At 41.7% G+C, this 21,186-nt stretch overlaps 2 protein-coding genes across 2 annotated transcripts in view; one reads left to right on the forward strand and one right to left on the reverse strand.

Annotated features, from left to right (window-relative positions):
* Positions 1 to 18,770, forward strand: part of LOC139772671 (uncharacterized) — a 34,223-nt gene extending 15,453 nt beyond the window's left edge. Inside the window, exon 9 of the mRNA XM_071706532.1 lies at positions 18,639 to 18,770. The gene's annotated coding sequence lies outside the window, so the exon portion shown is untranslated. The remainder of the gene's footprint in view (positions 1 to 18,638) is intronic.
* The window catches only part of Cycg (cyclin G), a 36,562-nt gene continuing 31,210 nt past the window's right edge, over positions 15,835 to 21,186 (reverse strand). The window contains exon 7 of the mRNA XM_071706564.1: positions 15,835 to 15,844. The gene's annotated coding sequence lies outside the window, so the exon portion shown is untranslated. The remainder of the gene's footprint in view (positions 15,845 to 21,186) is intronic.

The following is a 21,186-nucleotide window of genomic DNA, read 5'->3' on the forward strand; positions in this document are numbered from 1 at the left end:
TAAAGGGGGGGAGGGTGGCGTGCTGGCCCATGGACCAAGGTGATCCAGTGCGAAAGCGAGAGGCACACGCACCGAGCGAGGAGAGATTGACAGGGAAAAGAGAGCGAGAGAGAGAGAGAGAGAGAGAGAGAGAGAGAAAGAGCGACTAAGGTACCGACGCCGGTGCAAAGAACCGGGGATCACGGACGGATGATTGAGCCTCCACGTCACGAACGAAGTGGATCGGCGTACAAATGTCACGGCGATCGGTCGGTCGAGGGTAGGCCACGCGAGATGGGGAGAAATATCTGGGAAATGAATAGCGATAATTAACGGCAATTAATAACTGGAAAAATTCGCGATGCGACTCGACGTGACAAGCATGCTATACTTGGAATTTTTAATGGGAAAAAGAAATGGCGAACGAACTGTCATTAGTTCTAAGAAATACTATCATTAGTTCTAACACTTAATTTACAGACGTTGAATATTATTAAGTTTTGTGAGTTGTCTTTCATTTTCTTGGATGAATCAAATCGAAGTTAATTAATCTATAATCGAATTTAGATTCGACCTTTTTTTTAAGCCGATCTTCTTTCCAATGTTGTTTGATTATGTTAAAAAGGACAGAAACGCAGCATTTATCGTAAAAACAATAATTTTAGAAAACCCTGCAAGTATTATATAGCGATCATTCGCTGATACACGATTCGCACGCGTTCTCGAGGTGCTTTTTGCGCCGGCATCGGCGGCCGATTTCTCGAAAAGCCGTCGGGTGCGAGTCCGTGACGAGTGGCCGGTCATCGAAATGGGCGTATATACCTGTGGGAATGTATTCACGGATCCTCTCTTCGGTTGTTCAGCCAGTGGAACTGGGAGAAACTACCGGACACGTCGCGCATCTTGGGTAACCCGGCGGTCATGTCGTAATACTCGCGCCGCCGTTCGAGTGCAGTCGAATGTGTACGGGCTGTATCGGGAACGTTATATCTAGCATTAAGCTCTCTCGGTGAGATCGTTGTGGAGTGTGTGGACGTGTTAAACAGACATCGCGAAAGCTGACGACGGAACAGCGACTCGCTCGCGATAAAAACGATCGCGTGTAAAACAAAGGCAAGTTATTAAAAATCGTACGAACCGCCAATTCTGAAAGCATTCTGGGTTATTTTAGACGTTACGAGTTTTAAAAAGATTAATGTAAATCTTAAAAAAACTTTCGAAACTGGATCGAGATCACTTGCGAAATAAATGAATGAATTATTTCGCATCTTAGAAGAAAATATACTGTAACTCGAAAGAATTTGAGAAAATTGTGACAAGTCAGAAATGAAAATTCTACTCAATTTTTCGTTTTGAATAAAAATTCGCGCTACAGAATAAGCAAACAAGTATACGTGGCTGTTATTTTAAAAGATATTATTATAGCTCACATAAATTTACGAATGTTTTCTCTACGCGGATACGATAAATCTCTGACAAAGACGGAATAAAAAAGTTAATGGCAGCAAGACGAGACGGTAAATTATAGATAGTAAAGAAATGTCGTTAATTAAGAAAATATGTTTATTATTTAACTTTTTATTCCAAAATTCTCAGAAGCACTTACATAAAACCTACGCATTATGTACAAACTGTTCACGGATTTTGCTTGTTTTGCAGCTCGGAAAGTTTAAGGAAAGCAGTCTCGGTCGTGTCTCAACGCAGCGTTTATTGCAATAACAGTAAACCAGTGGTAGAATCGGTTACTATCCTCCCCGGTTCGTGCCGGCACCGACGCCGACGGTGCTTTTAACGATTTCGTGATGCCGGGGCGTTTACAAATTTTATAGCTGCCGTATCTCCCGGCGCAACCCGTTATAAGACCTGGGTGAGAGAAGCGCGCCGGACGAGATAAAGTTATGAAATTTTATTCGTACACAACCGGATCGCGATTATCTCCGTTATTATCTTTTGATTATGTTGCGCAACCCGCGCGCCGCGCTAGCAGACGCATTACGTGCAATTATTCCCCCGAGATTACGCTAAATGTATTGATGTACTTGAACCGCGCGGACAGAAATAAAAGGTTCGAGGCCGCGAAAGGTGATCCTGATGGGCGGATCAATTCTCGCAGGTGTTATTTTAGAAGTGAGAGGCTGAGTGAGAGAAGAGAGGCAGAAATAAAAGATCATTTTTGCCCGAGATACTTTTTTCTTTGTTTTTTTTTTCTCTTCAAGAAGCTCGACAGTCTTATTTCTCTTGAAAATATTTAGTTTCGATGAACGTTACCATTCACGCAAAAGTCGCGAAATTCGATCGCCGCTAACTCGCTCGCATCCGAGATGAAAGCTCGCGTTCTCGCAGCATCCGACACGTGTGTATACTCGTGTCGATATAGTCGCGGACGGTTCGCCTTTGTGGCTTCGCCGCTGTCGTCGTCGGGGTGCTCCTGCAGCCAGCGTGCAGGATGACACGGGGACAGGCCAACGGGAATCTCGGCGCGAGCAAAGACCGGCCGGCCGGCCGCCCGCTCGCTGTTTGCGCGCCGCAGGTTGCATAACGGTCCGCGCAGCATCCAGTATGCAGTATCGCGATGCCGAGAGAAAAAGGGACTCGCATACAGGGTGTCCCGCTTCCTCCCGCCGGATCATTAACCGCTAATGGCAGAATCTTCGAATTCACGGTCGAATCCTATATAATCCTATAAAAATTTATCATTCGACATATTCTTTTGAATATCAGGACTAATTGATATTCTATTTAACCAAAATTTATTCAACATAGCAAAGAGTGAAAGTTTATTTATGGATGAAAGCTTGCGGAAAGCTCTTAAACTTTTACTTAATTGATTTTCGGTATACTTATAACTCGAAAACTTTTGCTGCTTAGACATCTTGGATTTTTATTTCGAGAATTTCTGTCGTGTTGGAAAAATCTGTCATCAACGTTCGATCTGTAAGCGGAACACCCTGTATATATCGTCGAGCTTGCCGATTATCATCGATCGCGCCAGAGGCTACCGCCCTGTGATTTCAAGTGTTTCACGCAGATATTTTATCGCAAAATTTTTGAAAACTATTATTACTTCATAAGAAACTAAAGAAATAATTAATCATGAAACGCGTAAGCTTTATCTTCGACAATGTGTTTTGCCTGGTGAAAGTCCGCGTGAAGCCTAATATAGCTAATGTGTCTGTACGTTATTAATACTCGATTTGACCTAATAATCGCGCAATGAATATACACGTGCTTACGCTCGTGCACAACACTCGTTATACGTTGTCTCGCGCGATAACTAACCAGTTGCCGTACGCATTACTCCATTTTGCAGCGTTTTTGCGCATGTCGTTAAGCCACGCGCAAAATTACAGAGCCATACGCGCCGTAAACGGTTCGTCATCGCGAACTCGCTTACCTTGATGAGCTCAAAATTGTGCTCGCGCGCGCATTAATTTAGCAGAAAGACCGCGATGACGGGGCGCGATCGCTATTGAATTCGAATTGTAAGAGCAGGTCATTTATCAATCGATGACCCTGGCGTTCGTATCGTGCTTGAGTAAATTGTTATTTAATATTAATATTACATCAGTACCAAGAAGCAAATCTTATTTTAAATTAATACAGACTTAAGATATTAAAAAATATAACACTTACGAGGAATCTTCTAATTAATAAAAATGGTACTTGTTGTTTACAGGTGGTTTCTAATGTTATAGAATGTTCTTAAATTGTCAGGCGATCCCGTTGTTATGCTTGCTAATGCGTCGTTTGCTTAAATCAAGGTGAAATTGCACACCGCGGTGTGTAGCTCGATGGATTCATTATAATTCACCGGCCCAGCCGACCAGAACCTCGCGACAGTTCGTTAACGTGGGAAACGGTGGCTTGTGGCGTGGCAGAGAGCAAAGAATACTTGTTTTTTTTTCTTTTTTTTTCGAACGAAGAAGATATATTGTAAAATGATGACCTTTGTTCAGCAAATTCTACAGCCTTGACACTGACGCTTTTATACGTACTACAATTCTCCAATTATCCTTGCGCGAATCGATAGTTTAGAATTAACTAAAACGTCTGTGAAAATCATCTTCGTAACTTTCGCATTTGTATTTCTTCTCGCAGAAACGAAATAAGGCAAACCAGGTAGTTGCAAGGGATCGAGATTTCGCAGATGATCGAAACTAGGATATATAAGTAAGAGGTTGATGATCGTTAGGATAAATTCCATGAAGCGATAGCTGGTTGGCTCGCGCGGCCGGTGGTCGATGGTCGAACGGTACCACATAGAAACGCGCGACGACTTATTTTTCTCTCTTTCTCTTTCTCTCTTTCGTTCTCTTCGATCCTCTCTTCCTTCCTCTCGGCATTGCGTGTTATACTCTTTGAGGCCTCCTTTAAGGCCTCGTCTACTCTCTAAGGTGGGCTCTCTCCCCAAGGTCCGATTCGTCCGACCAACAAACGACTTCCTTCACGAAAGCAAGCGTCGCCTGTCTTGTTTCCACGTTGGCTTTCCGCGCAACAATATCGTTGCGAGGCAAGCCGAGGTGTTTGTCTCCACTTTCAATTAATCTCGCCTCGAGTACGTTGAACCATCGCGAGGATTCCTCCGCTTGGTCCCGATGCGCGTTGCGGCTAATATTTGACGAGATTAACGACACCTCTGCGAGAGGTGGAAGTCGTTTCACGCGCAATTTATTATGTCGTTACAGCCCTCTTGAAATTAAATGTCTCGTTATTTTCTCGGTATTCATTATTATCGCAAATTATTAGCAATTATTTTCTCAATTTACTCACCTTACATATCTTAATTGTATAACTTTCGTTATCAAACACGTTATTAATGCGCGATAATAAAACGGACGACTATATTTAATATTTTTACATTTGACGATATGAAATCACTGATTTTATATCGTCAAGTGTAAAAATTGATTTTTCGTGATTTTAAATCACAAAAGTATTCGAACATGATAAACCGAATGAACCGTTCAAGTATTTTCATTAGTCATATTTTTTTAGCGAAGACAGATGTTCATATTTGTTTTACTGCTTTTAATTATAATTGGAACGATAAAACTGTACATCCAGTCAAGAGACACGTGCCTTATACATATAAATTTTTCATAAATTGCACGATTTTCCTTCAGTGCCACCACTGACGAATCCCGAGCCCATTAAACACAGAGAAACGTGCGGAATCTCCGCCGGCATTAAATTTTCATTAGACGCAATTAAATTCGTATCACCCCGGTGACGGAGAGCTTACCAAGGGGACAAGAGAAAGAACGCGAATAAAGTCGCTGTAGGACGATCGTTAAAAATAATATCCGTTTCATCGTTGTACGGCCACGGTGTTAATAAAAATGCCAGCCGGTCGCAATGAAATTCATAAAAGCGTTTCCAAATTCGCGCGATTGATCGTTTCGCCGTGAATGCATAATGACGATCCCGGTTGCTGACTGGCATAAAGGACTACGGTATTCGCGAAATGCAGATGTTACTCGAAGCAGAACTCGACGAGGATGAGCATAGAACTTTTTATTGATTCGCGCGTGAAATGCCGTATTAGAGTCGCTTCTCAGATGCTTTTAGAGGGAATCAAATGCATTTCCACTGGAATATGTGAAGTAGTTATGTTCTTCGGAGTGTTTTACGAGTGGCAGGAGAATATATGAGCTTTGAAGACAGAAGGAATTGTAATAGAGGGAAAAAAGAGAATTGCATTATATTTACTGATATTTATTCTTTTATATTAATACGGTTTTTCCTTTATGTGTAAATTTATATTATTATTACACAGCCATTTACATTTTTACATTATTAATGTACGGTACATTTATTCCTACAACATTATAATCTATGCAGAAACAGTAAAATAATGTTGTTCGAATTTCTCCGTCATTTTTCTTCGCGAAATTAATTACAATGTATGCGGCATTGAAAATATTTTTAAGAAAATTATGCTTAATTTAAAAAAAATTATGTCAAAAACACCTGTTTTATGAGGACCTTCTACGAAACCCTGACTTCCAAATCCGTTTATGTGCAACAATTTAATAGTTTATCCGCACGATTCAAAGCTTAAAGAGGAATGAAAAGATCTCGACCCCGTCACCCAGAAGGATGAGAAGGAAAAAAAACGATGTAGCGAATCAAGGATCGAGCGGGATGACTCGCGGACCTCGATGATGCGCGTCCTCGACGGCTTGAGTCCTTGGATCGACCAAGTTGATGATTTAATGAGCTACGTACCGCGCAATCCACGAAATCTAGATTCATTCCCAGTGATGGCACGTGCGATTACCGGGTTATACATAGTCAAGAGGAAGTCGTGTTCTTTCAACATCCTTCAATTAGAAAGGACGAAATTGGCGCAAAAATCGGGCTCAGGACTGCTGAGAAATTATAGTAATGACAGAAATAATACAAAGGATGTAACATAATCACAAAACGACTTCTTGTATATATCTTCTGCCGTCGCTCAAACATATCATCCTTTTAACATACAACCCGTGCATATGCATATTAGAATTTAAACATTAACGTAATAAAATTTTCTACTATTTAAATATTTCTATGTATACAATCCTATCTTACTTTAAAACTTTTAAGCGGTACGTTTAAAATTTATTGCAATGAATATTATTTTATTATTTTACAAAAAGCTAGTTCCTCAAATTTCCCGATGTCGATTCCGTGCGATCACCAAACGGCGCCAAACGCCCTTTCAGCTTTATTTTTCCAAAAACTAATTCTCACTGATAATGAAGATCGATGTACGACTTCGAGCGATGAGCGGGGACATTTATCAATACCGGTGATCATCATTTATTTTCTAAATATCTATTCTGTGCAGGGACGGAAGGTAATTTATTATGACTGGTTCACGCCGATATTCTTACCGGAAGCCCGCAGCTGAATTAATACGCGGCTGAGAAATGGCGGACGGGCACTTAGAGAAACGCCATTTGTCATCCGGTTTATCGCGCGGGTTTTCCCGCAGGGGGAAAATTATAAATGCATTTCCATTGCGCGCCGCGCCATTGTTGTACCGTAAATCGAGGCCGTACTGGAGGCCTATTAAATCGCGAGGATTCAGAAAAGAAAGGATGGAAAGTTGCCGCGGTGCGAAGGATCGCGGCGGGTCGTACGTTTGTCTCGTGGGCGCAATCGTCACGCAATGCGAGAAACGGATTACACGTTGGAAAAGAAGGTGTAGCGAGAACACCTGCGAGGCCAAGTTCACACCTGCAGATATGACAGACATGAAGATTAAATGAGCAACGTTAGGTAACAAAAAAAGAAAACGAACGAGGAGATAACATAAACGTCTGTATTATATGTTCGAAAGACTCGCACGCAATATATACTGATTTATATTATATTTATTAACAAAATTTAAAATAAAACATTTTGATCATTAAATAATTATATAATATTAACACTAACTCTTTAATAATTTTTCATAGCATTCTGTGCTAAAATAAATAATGATCTTCTGGGCCTTCTCACACAGAAGAGAAAGAAGGGCCAGAAAGGCTAGAGAAGATCCTTTACAGATTTGCAAAACCGCGCGTTTTCAGTTCGAGCTTCATAAGCGAGAGTATTTAATGGTTAAAATGTTTATTTTAAAAAATTTATTAAAATCAGCTTCTGGTCGGTGACATTCTCGCCGATTAATCTGTTTCGACCTTTTCCGTTATTACGCAGCTAGTCGAATCAAGTTTGATTCGAGAAAGCTACCAGACACGTCATTCAGATCCCACAGGATCATAACAGCATAAATAAATTAGAAAATCGTGCGCAATTAGCGCAAAAGCGCTCGGATCTCTTGTCGTTCACGGTGGTTGCAATCGACTGATAAGCGTGAAGTCTAATGAGCGTGAAGCGGGATTACGCAAAGCGCACCACGGAAATAATCCCGAGAAACGATAACGACAAAAAGCTACTTTTATTCGTTTTATCACTACAAGCGGCTTACATTTTTGCTCTTTATTGACTTTTTTCCTACAATATTGTTATAAACCACGGTGCATTCGTGCGCGGATCGTTTTTCAAATGCATTCGCGAATAATATTTTTCAAATTACGAACAAAACGACCGATCGCGAATAAATGAAATGGATTGAGAGGTTTGATGAGAGAGTAGTCGACTCTCGTGCACGCGAGAGGGAAAACGCGAGTATTATTGAATCGGCGCGGGTGAGAGCGATCGTTGATTCTCCGCGCGCCTCTTCCTTTTGTTCTTGCAGAATGGTCTCGTTATATGTACGACGGTACCTATCATGAGGTTGCCGAGAATCTCGAGTATACCTAAATCGAATCGCGGTGCTTAAATATCGGGGTCGCGGAGGAAGTTTCAACAACTCGCGATCGCGTCGCTCACGACGCGTATAATATCCGTCGCGTTCGTAACGAGAAGAAAGAAAAAAAGATAACACTGAGCCGGAAATCATTAATGCCTTCCTGATAAGCGCAAAAAGCGTCAACAATCAATTGAATGCAAGGTTTAATTTTATATCTTATCTTTTCGCAAGCGGAACGCGAGCGTTCGCCGTGTGACAAAGTACGCGAGCACTTCTCCCTGCACTTGCGCAATGAGCGCTAAGATTTATCATATCGCGTGGTTGAAAGAGAAATACTCGAGACTCTTTTGGGAAAATACTTGATCACGTCTATAATTAAATCCGTCTGGTTTTCGACGCGCGGGTGATTCAGCTGCGCGAGGCGAGAAGAACTTGCAATGGCATAACGCGCGGCAGCGGCGGCGCACCACCGCTTACACTTTTCTCTTATGTAACGTAGATCGGAGTTTCTGCTCGGTGTAGCGTGCACACACAGCAGGCCGCCTCCGGGGAGCAAAACCGACGGACGAGGAGGCGGCGGCATTGTCTCTCAGTCGCGTTCGGTAAACTTATTTCCTTTGTTCGCCGGACAGTCAGAAGACCTGGGACGATCCCCGAATTTCCTTCCCTAATGGGCGCGATACTCTACTAACTTCGATAATGATCGTTGACCTTTCGCTGACTGTTATACATGATAGTCTTGGCATTTATGGAGGATAATTGTGCGCAACGAAATGAAAATTTTACTTTTAGAATCGACTTTACAGATTCTCTTTCTTGTTATTATGTTTTGCAATTACTTAAAAATTATAACGAATCAAAATTGTTATATAATTGGGTTATATAAAAATTTCCGATAAGTATCTAATTACATATTATGTATTTATATAAATTTTAAAATCTTGTTGTGAGTTTTATTAGGTATTTCATTAGTTATTAATTCAGTAATTTTATTAATAATATTTTAATATTAATATTAAGTTGTCTCATTAATATTTTGTTAGAATTTTATTATTTAAAGATTATGTTAGTGTTTTTTTTACATAAATTTGTATACAAACATTTATGAAAAATTATTATTATAAAATTATTATAATAAAATTAAAAAGTCCGAGTTTGAGCTTCTATACATATAATGTGTTCTAATTGACCAAACGTGTCAAACGGAAATTTAATTTCGCTCAGTTTATACAAACTAAGCATAGTATATTAACTACCGTCAAAGTCAACATCCGTCAAAGTACATTCGTGCAACCGTAGCATCGAGGAAATGCGGTAACGTGGTATTTAATTCTCTTCCGGGCGATCAATTTTCCGAATATAAACGTCAATGTTATCTTCTTTTAAAAACATAGCGTTACATAAGAGATCAACTCTCAAATATAAATATACGTTTACTTATATATACTTATAAAATTTTAATATGCACGTCTTTATTTTATCTCTTTGGCAGAAAATCTTCGGAGAAGAATCTTTAGGATCTATTGCAAAAATTACTTTTAGTACATCTCTTACAAGATGTCAATTAAATGTTTTGCGCGGAAAAGTGTCAAGGAAAAACGCGAGAAAAATCGGAGCAAGTCGATCGCCTTGTAACGTCATAATTCACGCGTTTGCTATTCATCTCGTGTATTGTTACTCGTTGTTTCTCTCTTTTTCCTGTGTCGACTCGGGGATAGTACAAGCGCGCTCGACGAAAGTGACATCATATTCTCCGGGCAAACAGCCAGTTCTCATTGACTCTAATACCGGTTTCCTCGGCCCGGCCGGGGAACCTTCGCCGCGATCGTCGGGTTAGGTCGTAACCTTAGGAGAACGGGTTCACACGCCTTTTCTCATCTCTCCTTTTTCTGATTTTAATAGACGGTGGATAAGTAGCGGCAATCGCCGTCGTCTTTCTGAGACACCTGATAGAGAAACGTCGCGCGCCGCTTCTATAATTAGCCTAATTATCACTCAGTATCGCAAATGCAAGTTAAGCCCCATGTCGCTGAGCGGAACGCATTTCTCAGCTCGGAAGTGTGAGATTAATTTATTTTACGTCGCTCGGTCGTTTGACAGAATAAGGGTATAAAATACAGGATGCTTCGGAACGATTATTTTCCTTAATTAAGGTTTTTTTTTACCTAATTTACAGCGAGCTGTTGTTTAAAATCTTTTTCCTTCCATCGCATCTCTTCCTCTTCTTCTTTTCGCCGTGAGGTGCGGGAAGGGCTCTCACCTTTCACCCGAAGTAACTGTACAACGTAGAGAGAAGTCAAGGAACGGACTACAGCGCACCGATAGAAGCGAACAGCTGCTGTGGGCGCCATAATCAGCCACGGTTCGGTTACGTGTCGGCGACGGCCGAGTGTACGGAGTAATTGATAACGCTATATAATAACGGCACAATAATAAATAAATACGCGGCATGCAGCCGAGAAAAAGCGGCGCTCCCGCTATCAGAATTAGCAAATAATCTCGCAACCGGTCGTCCGTTTTAAATATTGTTTTACATTTTACATTCTCACAAATTGCGGGGTTAATCTTCTTGTGGCTATTCCACCGGTAATTCCCAGTAAGCTCCCTCGAAACTATTCTCGATATCTATTTTTTAAAATTATTATTGTCTTTATAAAATATTTAATTAATTTAAATTATATTAGCTTGCTTATTATTTCGAATTTTAAGATGTTGCGTTATTAGTGAAAGGAGGAGATTTAACATAAAGATACTGTTTCTACTATTAGCTCGAAAATAAGCATGGCGGTTCTAATTACTTTTCACCGCGTAATTAACACGACAACCCGTTTTGTTAGCAATATAGAAATAGACACATCCAACGGTGTGAAAGAAACCGGCGGCGGCACAATAAAACGCAATGAGAATCCTAATGAACTCGTAGCGGAGTGCACCGAGAAAATGTTATTAACGTCGGCCGACCGAGCAATTATCGTTGTTTATGAATTATAAATTGTTAATTGTTACAATTATCTTTCGATCGTGGTGGGATGGTAATTTACGGAGAGTTATTAAGACTCTTAATAACATTTGTAATAGAAAATTACAAAAGTGTAAAAATTAGAATCAAGTTTCACCGAAGCAAAGTAGGTAAAATCGACTTTAAATTAGGGAGGGGACAATTTGCAACGTTTGGCAATCACGCCCTATATATTAGGGGAATTACAAGATTATTAGCCGCGATATTTTTTTTCCCCGCCGCAAATTGCGTTCTCTTACGAAACTCTACCGTCTACCGAACCGATCGTTTTCGTTTCGAAATCTACGCGTACAAAAATCTCGAGCGACCGACGTATCATCCCTCAACAGAAGCTGTGCGGAAAGAAAGAAAGGAAAGACTTTACGTAAGAAATCGGTTCGCTGCTTTCGTTTATTCCGAAACGCGCGCGCCTTAGCCATTCACCGCGGAAGCGGTGAATCCACCTGGAAATCCAACTGCGAGCGACCGTCTGACTGTATCGAAAAAAAAACCACCGAGGAGGAGCGTGTGCCCGGGCGAGAGATCGTGGAAACGCCGATATAGATCCGCGCACGCGATCCGCGCGGCCGCGGGACAACGAAACGTGCCTGACTTTTTCCTTCGCGCAGGAACGCGTTCAGGTAGAGCGAGATAATAAACTGCCGAGGCTTCTTTCGCACGGGGATTTACTTCGGGTTTCACGTCGGGTTTTATCGAATGATTTATTTATCACCGAGGGATTTAGTATACGGCAGCGATCTAACTACGCCTTCTACGTGAAGAAATTTAATGTGTTCGATTTCGAGATTGGTTTCTTTCTAATTTTTAAAGAGAAATCGGTCGAAAGAACCGCCACTTTCGCACGTAAATTATTCTTCCGGTGTGAAACCGAGGCAAAAGCCAATTTGCGAATTTGTAAAGCTGCCGTTTTACACCTGCACGCATTTCTCGCGCCCTTCTGTCCTTCGGTCGTCTGATTGGTGTCACAGACTTTTGCGGATGACTCCGCGCTCCGCGTGAGAAATTCGCAGCCGCGACCGGCAACAATCGGAGCAACTTCGTTTTTCTTTTTCGACTCGGTAACCCAGTGATGCGTGACCTTTCTCACACGAGGGGGGGGGGGCCCATTTAGCTCTAATTCGCGTTACCGCAGGCCCGATGCACCCCGATCGTGGAAACTGCGACCGTCGGATAAGATCAGCGCGCCGCGGCCGGCTGCGCGCGATTTGCGCGTCCGGTGCAGAGACGCGCGTTTTACTATCCTTTGTCTCCCGTACGTTTCGCCCCCGCGGCTAATCGTGGCATATCGAACGCGTCGAGATGAAAGCCTGTTAACCTGATTAACATAGAAAGGAAGATTTGCATGCGTACAATGTGAGTTACGAGAAGCAGCTCCGGCGATATCATCTTTTACAACGTCCTGACTCACTGGGTCAAGATTTTCCTCGTTTTCGGCCCTTTCCGGCATCGCGTTATAACAAAGAAGGTAATATATAATATTCGTGAATACATCGATTAATTGCTTGCATAAACTTTGATCATTAAAACTACATATTTAATACAATGGCAATAACGCTGATTAATTAATCGTGTATGAAATCAGGAAATCATAAATTCCTTTAAAAGAAGGAATCATAATTTCGTGCTGTCGTCTGGAAATTTTCTATTTTATAGAAAACAGATATATTAAATTACAAGGACATCCTGCAACAATTTTAAATTTTGTCATTGTTTGTAAAGAGATTTAATTTTATCTAACCTTGTCAATTATAATTTATATTATTATTAACTATTCTTCAGTTTTTATCAGTTTTTATCACGTAAATACGGAAAATCGGAGCATATTCCACGGCAGACTCATCATATCGCGATCGTGCCTCGTTCTTCGCGCGAGCATGTCGCGATCGAGACACGAGAGCGTGGGTGCATCGCGAATAAGCGTGTCGGGAAGGGGCCTCTCGATGATCGAAGTGAAAGTCGCGGCTCGGCGCGGCTCGGCTCGGCTCAGCACGGCAACGCGTTCAGTCTCGCCACGATCTTCGCGGCAAGTGTTTCGCGTTGGGTTTCGATCTGCTGGTTATTGATCGAGCCTTGAACGTTGCCGACGATGCAACTTTTTTGCGGGAAAATGTGCGGAACGGTGCGATGTGTGACGTGCTTGTGACACCCTTGGATCAAAACGCTCCCCGATTGGATTGGACGGTTCGATTGAAAGGTGCGATTGTTGAAGCCGGATATTATTTTGTTTGACAGATCACCACTAAACTAAAATCAGGAACTTCAGTTTATAGCTGTATTCTTGGATATCCGGAGTTATAATACCTTCTTAACAAAAAATCTCTGGACATTTGCCGAAAAATTGCAAACCAGAACATTAAATCGGAGAAAAAACAAAATTTTAAAATAAAAATTTTGAATTTTAACATTTTGATTTGATTCTCAAGATATTCAAAATGAACGAAAATAAAAAATAATGTCGAATTAAAGTTTTGTTAAGAGGAAATTGATTCCAAAATTTTATTTATTTTATTTTGCAAGAAAAAAATATGTTTTATCAAGGACAATTTATTGCATTCTAATGTCATGAAATGCTCACAGGGCATTACGCTTATTGTTTGGTGAGAAATTACTTCGCTTTCCTCAAAACGTGCATGTATGATTTATTATTTATTCGATGTTGTACGAAACGATCGATCGCACATCGCACGAACGTGTACTACTTAGTACTTCATACATCTTTCATGTAGGACGTCTTATAATACACGTACGTACGTAGTTCCGTCGTTATTAATTACTACGACATGTATAAATAACAACGCTGCGGTAGTATTACAACGGTAAACATTTGTGAACATATCTATATTATCATAGCATTTTTCGCTCAAAATTACGTATTTGATTATGACAGTTTTTGAGCGTTTATCTATGCATGTATTTTTACATATTACACGCAACAATTTAAATAACATTTGTATAAATTAAAGAATTAGGACAATTCTATGAAATTGTAATTTTAATATTACACTAAAAATAGATTCCAATATTAAAGAGGCGAAATATCAAATATTTCTTTTAAAAAATTTACAAGAACAATAGCAGTAAACTTTCGTAACATAAACAACGTTTTATCAAACAGTTAAAGAAGTCGAAGAAGAGGCACGAAATCGGGCATAACTCGGGCGACTCGTTTCCGCAAATTATAGATCGAGGAGATCGCCGCCGTTGGCGAGGAGGATATAGGAATAACAGTTATCCTGCATTCTCCCCGGTCGTTAATTTCTCGCGTCGGACGGCTCGGCCGTATGTCGTTATGAATTCATAACGACGCTGTCGATCGCGGTGTGACACGAAAATTCGCCGAGCAGTAGCGGACGGAGTGGTAGGACCGGTCGCGCCGGCAAGTAGTCATCCAGACGTTGTCGTCAGGCGATTTAATTGGCCGTGCCGATCGCGAGGCATCGATCGTCCTTTTGGAAATCGATCGGGGTCTTCGCGGTAAATGCCGCAATCGTCGTCCTGACAAAATGAAGCTGATGGTGCGTGAATAATGCTTTATTCCGCGACACTGCCGAGTTGGGCAGGTAAATTGAACGGTCTTTTCGGGACCCCATAAAGTTATGTATCTTCCTCTGCGACAATGGAAACTAATATTGTTGAAATTGTTGATTTAACGTAAGACACGACTGTAAAAAAAGACAATAAAAGGTTTCAAGCTCGACTGGACCGAGTATACGTTTGTAAAAACCGCTCTGAGATATTATTCCTTCGTGAAAGGCTTAACCTCGGGCTCTCGTGCGCGCGCGATAACGGAGATATTACCCGACCTCGCTTGAACATGCGTAACTGCAGTCGTTCGTGCGAATCTGTCGAAGACACACCGGAAAAGTTATTAGTCAGGTTACTGAGCGATTTAATTAATTAGAGCAGGGGTGAAATGCTGGTAAAATATTAATTTTGAAATTAAAGCACTTTATTTTTAGAATTATGCTTCAATAATCGATAGAGTTCGATGGTGAAAGATGAATATTAAAATATTGATCTAAAATAAAAATATAGACTTTCAAATGAGTCCTCCCTTTTTCTCTCCTCCTTTCTTTCTCTTCTTTATTAAATTCAAATCAAATTTGCAATAAAGAATAACTTGAATTAGAAATAAATTGCCCCGTTCCTCATAACGCGGCGCGAGATTGTATATAAGCTCGTCCCAGATCCACGAGAATTCAGATCTTGATTCTACGAACGGCCGCCGCGTTTTCAGGTCGATACGCTCGTAGGATGCGCGATGCGTGGCGTTATTGATGCACGCGGCGCGGCGCGTCGCGACGCGTCCGCGTTCGATTCGACTCGTAGAGAAAGAACGAATCGATACGCGGCGCGCGCCCGTTCTCCACGTCCTGCCCGGCTCGCTTCGACTCGCTTCGGTCTGCCATGCGTGAAGGCACCGGCGGCCTTACGGTACATCGTGGCCGTCGCTGTATGCATTATGGGCACCATACCTAGCCCCGTGGGCGTGCGGGAGGTTGTTGTACCGAAATCTCTCCCGACGCATCGTCTTCCAGAATAATCTCCGAAACACTCGCCGTACTCTCTTCTGCATGCCTGCGGACCTGCGGTATCTTGGCCGAAAAAAAATAATACGAGAAACACTTGGAATATCATTAAATGAAAAACTCATTTCCAAACAGTCTCAAATCCCATTTTTAAAATGAGCACTCTATGTGCTAATGAGGTTGCTAACGCGTTCTCCGTAACTTTATGTGGTACTTGACCTCAATTATTTTGGATATAAATTTTAATTGATGCGTTGAAGACTTGAAGATGACAATTCATAATTATTCATCGACAGAAACTCCTAGTTATTAACTTTCGTCATCGCTATTTTCTCCGGCTGGTTTATATGGAAATTACAGGATTAGAACAATAGTAATTTGTAGCGTTTCCGCAGCTGCAAAGTTAGTAGAGGAGTTGCGCTCGCGAATCCTTGGATTACCAGGCGCTGAGTCCGCCGTGGCGGCTGGCCGAACGTAACGCTCATATATACATCGTTAGATAACAGAGCCGACGCGAAGGGAACGTGAAAGGTCTCTGGTTCACGGCGTGGCGACCGGTATCTCGCCGTATCGTTCGTTTCGTCGCGGCGAGTCGGTTCTGGTTGCCAAGCAGCGGCGGCGGCGGCTGCTATACCCAGGTGAAGCGAGAGAGAAAGAGAGAGGACCGTATTCCTCGTCTCCTCGTTGCCCAACCACCTCGATTGTGGTCGCGTACGGTGATTACAGTGGCGGAGAATACGCGTTACGAAGGGTACAGGCGCGACGCACCCGCATCTCCTGGCGCGCGACACCTTTCTCGATTCTTTCAAGATTCAATTCGAATCAATTGGTCTTCTTTAGGAGCTTTTCATAGATTGAGAAGCAGACGTACAATGCTTGATAGGTCTTCGTTAAATATATTAAATTGGAATTTATTTAATAATTAAATAATATAAATTTAAAATTGAATTAAAATTCAAGTTACAGTTCTCTATCACGTGAGAACGTGAAAGAAGCACTTTGTACGCTTCTCGAAGTAGATGATAAACGCAATTAAGCGAACATGGCATGAATATGCGTGAAAATTGCCGTGAGGAATGCCCAGCACGTTTCACGCATGTAATTTCCCAAGATGCGGAGCAAGGCCTGAACGACTAAATGACTCACGTGCAGCATGAAAAATCGTGACAGTGACATTGGTCCGACTTATGGTGCTCTGACACAGCATCGAGGGAGAACCGCCATTTATATCGTGGATGAGTCACAACATGATGGTGGAATCAAATTTATCTGCAGTCAAGTGCATCAAGTTCCCCCCCCCCCCCAAAGTCTTTTATCTGATTTAGTAGCGGTTGCGTTAAATCGATATTCTGATAATTCGATATTTCGATAACGCTTAAAGAAAGGGTTATTTCCTAATAATTCAAGATTCCGATAACGTTATACGGCCAGATTCACGGCAGATCGTTTATTATTGGACATTTATAGACGAAATGAAATATCCCATTCGTCGTTCGATATTTAATCTCGGATGCCCCGCAGAGCGTGGAGGGTTTTCGATTGCTCGAAAACAGGGCCTCTCGTTTACGGCCCGCCGGGTCACAGGTCGCGGCTGACTGATTCACAATGCGCAATCCTATCCCGGTCGTATATAGATATCCGGACGGCATTTTTTTTTCTCTCTCCTCCCGTAAACGAGTTCTCCGTCGAACCGGAAAACGCAACGCGCGCCGTCGCGTTGCGGTCCGTACGCGGTTGCGACGGAAAATCTGGAGAACGGTCGACCGACTGGACAGCCGAAGATAAATCGCCACCGTCGGCCACCAGCTGCCCGCGTGTACGCGCGTATTGCGAAATAATATTTAAACTATGCAAGCTGCATACGTGCGTCGGTTACTTGTTACTTGCGCAAACAACCGCGACTTTAAATCGGCGCATCGATTAGAATACGATCCATATGGCAGAAGCGATCGGACTTTTGCGCACCCACGCAATATGGGCTCGACTCGCGCCAGTTTTGGAGATCTAATCGCGAAATAAGAAACACAAACCGCAGCTATGATGACTTGACAATTTCATAAACGGTATTTCGAAATGGCTAATTGTTATTTTTATCTTATTAATTACGTACACTGTTAAATTCGTAACGTCAAATTATATTCTATTTCAGTCGTTTTTACTCAATATGTCGTTAACTTAAGTAAACCAATTATTAAAATAATACTATTTTGTACTAAAATAATAAATTATGGGACATAGGTAGTTAAAAATAACAAAATGTTATTTATCTATTCAAATGTCTCTAAATTTTTATTGGAAAAAGGAAATGCAGAAAAAACAGCGAGAAAGAAGAGATTCTAAATTTTGTTAATCCAGGATTAATAGGGGAGGATTAATACGATAAAAATTTTGTTTTATATGTATATCATTTTAAGGAGGGATATAAAGCTGAGAGAATCAAAACCCTCGATAACATCAAAGATTCACGACACTCAGGATGTTATAGTGGCAGCGCGAGGATACAATCATCTCGGTCGAATACCCGTGGGCCGGTACTATACTCAAGCCGTTATAAATAAAACCGAGACTGCTCGTGGTGGAAAGCACGGCAAAGAAGGAAAACGTGGGCGCGCGATTCCGCGATCCCCGATATCGATCGCAGGGATCGGCCGCGAACGAGCCCGAAACTCTCGAAGTAATCGCGTGAACTTTATTGTCTCGAGAGGCGATATTTCTTCGTAGATGAAGTTTCGCCGCGATTCTTTTTGCAATATTATCTGCCAATTTACTCAATCGCTCTCACTTAATTTCGTAGTTATTTGCTAATTGTATCTTTTGGATTTTTTTTTAGGAGAAGAAATCGCAAGGAGGGTCAGCTCTCGAGGGTGATTCTTGCCATCCGAGGCCACCCTTGCCACTCACACGACCCGAGATCGCCATGGCGAGACAACAGACCGTGGACCGAAACATCCCTCATCTGCGGGACATCTTTGGCTTCGGCAGCAAATGGGAGAACGCACGCGGCCAGGCCGAGGAGAAGGCGCCCGGCCACGATAGCGCCGTGTCGGTGGGCTCCACGTCCGGTGAGGAGGAGAGCCCGAAGAACAGCAAGAAGAAGAAGTCGCGTCGCCGCGACAACAGCAAGACGCTGACGGAGAGCGACGTGAAGCACCTGGAACGGCATCTCTCCATGAAGAAGACCATACGGAAGAAGATCATGCGCGACCTGCAGCAGGCCTTCGTCGAGGACCCGAATGAGTTTCGCGTGGACGACATCCCGCCGGAGCAGCTCAAGGCAGAGATCAATATCCAGAGTCTGAGCTTCGGCACGCCGTCCCAGAAGCAGGGACGCACGCGTGGCAATGCTGAGAGCACGTTCCTCGACATGCTGCGCGGTGGCGGTAAGAGATCTACTTTTATCAAAATTAATCCCTCAATGCCCCTTAGGCCACTAATTAGGAAGTTTCTTATTTTTAATTGTTTCGAGATCTCTTCAAGATGTAATAAGTTAGCAGATAATTTTTACTACAATTTAATATATCTCGCCTTGAAATATCAGAGCAAATAACTTCGTATTTAAATGTCATCAGAATTTACATAACTCCTTCAAGAAGAAATTGTAATATTTCTTTAAGAAAAAGAAGTTATAAAATATTTCCTACATTTCTGAGAACTGACTATCAGAAGATCAAATTGGATTCAAAGGGTAATTTATTTGCGAAATAAAATCTACCTCGTATCTTAAGTTTTAGCAAAAAAAAAAGATGTACTCGACTTTGGATTTTGATATAAATCCATATCTTGCAGGTCTGGAGAAAAATGGGACGGATGGTGACAGGGATTCGGGACACGGTGGATCGCCGATCAGAGAGGCGTCCAGCGCCCAGGATACGGATGACGAGTCCAGCTACGCGTACGAGGCGCCCACCTCGACGCCGACGAAGAAGAGCGGCAACTTCTGGAGACGCTTCACCATGAAGAATCGCAACAAACGGTAAATCCCAGCGGCAGAAACCCCAGCGCGAGGAGAGAGTACCGGTACTTCATATTCTCCGTAATCTCGATAATTTTTACCAGCGTAATTAACGAGGCAGAGCTTGCAACTGTGATATACATAAACAACCAATTCATCTTCACCTCTCCCTCTCCCCCGAGACGATCCATCCGTCGAATTTTAAGAGGTTCCCGAAATTCGATCCGCGCACAAGACCGAGGACCAAGAGATTTGAACGTACAAATTTTGGACCAGCGTTTTTTTATCATTTGTTACCACGACATATCACCGTACGTATTTATTGCGGACCCCGAAAGACCCCGACAATATATCTTTCTTAAATTACAAAATAAGAAAAATTCGGATAAGGATTTAATTTGTAAAATACGAAAAAGACATATGTACTTTCCATTTTGAAGAAAGACAAAAATTGATGTTACTTTACGTTTAGAGCCCTCGATTTCTCATTAGCGATGCTAAGTATTTAGACTAGCATTGGAGCAATGAAATAATAATTCGCAAATGCAATTTTAGCTGCAGTCTCCGTATTTAAAATGACATGGCTATATATTCAAGCTTTTAAAAAAAGCGAGAGAGAGAGAGAGAAACGAGGAGGAAAAATATGCCTGCCCAATATTCCGCGATTTGTACAATTTTGATCAAACTCCAACAACTCGTACAATGGCCAGGTCATGGTTTATGGAGCCTGATAATCGTTCTAAAATGCTTCCCGAAACCATAAAAGAATTGGAATCCATTCTTGAGGTTGAATTGGATGGTAGAACATAATTATACAACAATGTCCTATATACAATATATATTAACTGACGAAAGATGATATGTCGAAAAAGAAGTTAAAATAAGTTTGTCCTGATTGATACAAAATGACATACAGGTCTACAGCAGATTTGCGCTTTACGGCCGATATTGCTTACTGTTAACTTCACTCCTCTCGTTTCGTAGCATATATGTTGTTCGCGGAGCTATAAAAGGTACGAGCTAAGCTAAGAGAAGGTATTAACTTATAAATCGCATGCCTGTGTGAAACTTGGGCGAGTGTGCGCTGGTGTATTCACAACATTAGTTGGTTTAACTACACATTAGTTAAATTAACTAATTCTTGATTAAAAAATTTTGATGGATGACATGAATAAACTATATAGAATGACTATACCTCTCTTAGTACAACTTAATAATTGTTGAATAAACCATTGGATCAACAATTATACAAATTTAGTCCGCTCGTACAGTCAATTTTTTTTCTCAATGTAATACCATCCCTGAGCTCAAGCATCTTATGTTTCCGCAAACAGCCTAGATGCTACGAAACGCGAGGAGGGAGAATGTATACAGTAAGTATAAGATCGGCTGAAATGTGCAAACCAGCTGTAGGCCTGTTCTATGA

The sequence above is a fragment of the Temnothorax nylanderi genome, unplaced genomic scaffold, assembly GCF_030848795.1.
Source record: "Temnothorax nylanderi isolate EJ_2023f unplaced genomic scaffold, tnyl_v1.0 TNYL_tig0052_pilon, whole genome shotgun sequence".
Taxonomy (NCBI): Eukaryota; Metazoa; Arthropoda; class Insecta; order Hymenoptera; family Formicidae; genus Temnothorax; species Temnothorax nylanderi.